Source organism: Artibeus jamaicensis, unplaced genomic scaffold (assembly GCF_021234435.1).
Source record: "Artibeus jamaicensis isolate MK-2021 breed Jamaican fruit bat unplaced genomic scaffold, CSHL_Jam_final scaffold_1019, whole genome shotgun sequence".
NCBI classification, from domain to species: domain Eukaryota; kingdom Metazoa; phylum Chordata; class Mammalia; order Chiroptera; family Phyllostomidae; genus Artibeus; species Artibeus jamaicensis.
This window is the reverse complement of record NW_026522025.1, coordinates 34,957,140-34,960,869: the sequence shown is the minus strand read 5'-3', so window position 1 is coordinate 34,960,869 and position 3,730 is coordinate 34,957,140. Positions and strand designations below refer to the sequence as shown.

The 3,730-nt window shown below is 42.1% G+C and overlaps 1 pseudogene; it reads left to right on the top strand.

Annotated features, from left to right (window-relative positions):
* The first annotated feature begins 1,932 nt into the window (after positions 1-1,932).
* LOC119056112 (40S ribosomal protein S7-like) lies at positions 1,933-3,475 on the top strand (annotated as a pseudogene).
* The last annotated feature ends 255 nt before the right edge of the window (positions 3,476-3,730 follow it).

Genomic DNA, 3,730 nt, shown 5'->3' with positions numbered 1-3,730 from the left:
TTTTTTTAAAAATAAGAACTTTTAAACATGAGGTAGAAAAAAAGAATGTTATCATTGATTACAGCAAATTATTTTCATTTTCACAGGAAATAAAGTGCATAGCTTAAAAAAAAAAAGGTTCCAGGTCAATCTCTTTTTACATGCCCTCTTGAGTTCCACTCACAGTTGCTTGGAGCTGTGTTGACTTCATTACAACTGAATGATTTCTGATCACTAGGTCCCCACCCATTCCAAGACCACCTTCTCAGCCATTCTCTACTTCCAGGATGAGTGAATACTGTTATTCTTCTGTGGTTATCTCCTTATTGCCAAGCAGCCATAAGATCCCATATTTGACAGAACCATTCTACTGAGGCCAAGGTCTGTCACACCCCTTACCTCCCACCCCACCCCACAGAATCAACTGCATGGTCAACCAGCATCTGCGGGCCTCCTCCGCCTACCTCTCTCTGGCTTCTCTTTCCACTGCAATGTTCTGGAGAGCACTGGCCACTTTGTCTGTGAGTTGGTCAAGCAGTGCCAGTGACCCCAGTGCCTCTTGAAGATGCAAAAACAGCACAGCGGCTGCACCTTCTTCTAGGATGTGCAGAAGGCCTCTCAGAGCAAGTTGGATAAAACCCTCTACCCCATGGAAGCTGCCATGGTCCTAGAGAAGAACCTGAACTATGCCCTTCTGAATCTCCACGCCCTACTTCTGCCAACACAAACCCCCATCTCTCCCTGGAGAGCCACTCACTTCCTAGATGAGCAGGAGAAACTTACAAGAAGATTGGCAACCACCTGATTAACATCTGTGGCTGATCAGCCTCAGGCTGGGCGGGGTCACTGTCTCTTCCAAAGAATCACCCTCGAAGGAAGGGAAGTTAAGGGGAAAATGGGGGAGGGATTTGGAGGAACAAATAGGAAGGACACAGGGACGAGAACTAAGGGGGGTGGAAATGGGAGGGAGGTGGGGAGCAAGGGGCAGGGGAGGCTGGGATGGGAAAAATAGACAAAAAACTGTACTTGAAAAATAACTAAATAAAATTATTTTTAAAAAAAACAAAGAATCACCCTCAAGCGTAACTAGGGGCCTTCAGAGTCCAGCAGTCTTTGAAGGAGCCCTCTGCTTCCCCCTGATGTCTGGCTTCAGCCTAAGTCTCTCCCTGCAGGCACTACGCAGCTTTTTATCCCTGGAGCCCTCTCTCAATCCATGGACCAAATGGAAAGAATAAAGCTTTTGGCAGCCACAAAAGAAAGAAAGAAAAAAAGAGGAAGGGGGGAGAGAAGAAAGAGAATGAGAGAGGGAGGGAAGGAAGGAAGGAGGGAAGGAAGGACAGAAGGAAGGAAGGAACGAACGAACGAATGAAGGAAGACTATCTTATACCTTAATTCAAAATGGATTAAAGACTTGAACCTAAGACCTGAAATCATAAAACTCCAACAAAATATAGGCAGTAAGCTCCTTAACATCAGTATTGGCAATGATTTTTTGGATTTGGCACCAAAAGCAAAAGCAAAAAAGAAACAAGTAGGACTTCATCAAACTCAAAAGCTTCTGCACAGCAAAGGAAACCACCAACAAAGTGAAAAGGCAATGTCCTAAAAAGGAGAAAATGTTTGCAAAGCATATATTTGATAAGGAGTTGATATCCAAAATATATAAAGAACTCATACAATTCAGCAGAAAAAGAAGACAATTTTTAAAAAATGGGCAGAGGACCTGAATAGACATTCCACCAAAGAAGACAAATAGACTATGAACAGACACATGAAAGCATGCTCAACATTGCTAAACATCAGGAAATACAAATCAAAACCACAATGAGGTATCTCCTCACACCTGTCAGAATGTCTATTATCAAAAACTCAAGAAATAGCAAATGCTGCAAGGATGAGGAGAAAAGGGAGTATTTGCAACTGTTGCTACTAATATAAATTGGCACAGCCACCATGAAAACGGTAAGGAAGTTCCTCAAAAAATTAAAAATAGCACTACCAGGTGACCCAGCAATTCTACTTATGGGTATTTATTCACAGGAAATGAAAACACTAACTTGTCAAGATGCACCCCCATTTTTATTGCAACATTATTCATAACAGCCTAGAAGATATGGAAACAACCTGAGTATCCATTGATGGATGAATGGAAAATGTGAAATGCACATACACACAATGGGATATTATGTGTATGGAAAGAAAGATGGAAGGAAGGAAGGAAGGAAGGAAGGAAGGAAGGAAGGAAGGAGGGAGGGAAGGAAGGGAAGGAAGGAGGGAAGGAGGAGGAAGGAAGAAAGAAAGAAAGAAAGAAAGAAAGAAAGAAAGAAAGAAAAGAGGGAGGGAGGGAGGGAGGAGGAAGGAAGGAAGGAAGGAAGGAAGGAAGGAAGGAAGGAAGGAAGGAAGGAAGGAAGGAAGGAAGGAAGGAAGGAAGGAAGGAAGGAAGGAAGGAAGGAAGGAAGGAAGGAAGGAAGGAAGGAAAGAAGGAAGGAAAGAAGGAAGGAAGGAAAGAAAGAAGGAAGGAAGGAAGGAAGGAAGGAAGGAAGGAAGGAAGAAAGAACCTGCCACTTACAACAACCTGGGTGGATCTTCAGGGCATTACGCTAAGTGAAATAAGTCAGACAGAGAAAGACAAATGACATACAATCTCACTTGTATGTGGGGGCAAAAATTAAGCTCATAGATACAGAGAATAGATTGATGGCTGCCAGAGTTGGGGAGAAAAGGGTGGGCAACATGGATGAAGAGGTTAAAAGGTACAAACTTCCAGTTATAAAATAAGTAAGCTCTGGGGATGTGACATGTAGCCTGGGGACTACAGTTAATGATACTGTGTTGCATTTCTGAAAGTTGCTAAGAGAGATCTGATGAGCTCCGGAGAGACCTCGGCCTCTTCCCAGACTGCACTCACCAAGTAGAAGACCATGTTCAGTTGAGCATAAAGATTGTGAAGCCCAATGGTGAGAAGCCAGACCAGTTTAAGTCGAGTCTGACATCTCCCAAGCTCTCCTCTAGTTGGAGATCAACTTGGACCTCAAGTCCCAGGCATGAGAGCTGACTATAATGGCAGCCAAGGATATTGAAGCTGGGAGCAGTCAGAAAGCTATTATAATCTTTCTTCTTGTCCTTTGGCTGAAATCTTTCCAGAAAATCCAAGTGGGGCTAGTATGCAAATTGGAGAAAAAGTTCAGCAGGAAGCACATTGTCTTTATTGCTCCAAGGAAAAAAGCCAACTCAAAAAAGCCATACAAAAAATTAGCAAAAGCATCTCAGGAGCCACGCACCCTGACAGCTGTGCATTGTGAGATCCTGGAGGACTCAGTTTTCCCAGGTGAAACTGTGGGCAAGGGAATGCTCATGAAACAGGATGACAGTCGGCCAGCCGGCCCATAAAGTTTAACTTGGATAAAGCCCAGCAGAACAATGCAGAATACAAGGTCAAAACTTCTTCAGTGTCTTTAAGAAGCTCATGGGCAAGAATGTTAATTTTGAATTCTGAGTTTCAGTCATAAACAAAATGACTATGTAAAATATCATTCACAAAATAAAAAGTTTCTAAGAGAGTAAATCTTAAAAGTTCTCAAAAGAAAAATATTATAACTGTGTGGTGATGTTGACTAGACTTATTATGATGATCATTTCAATATTTATATAATAACCATGTTGTACACCTGCAGCTAATATATATATATTAATTACACCTTAGGGTTTTTTTAAATAAAAAAAATTCATCTATCCATTGCAACTTCTGCAA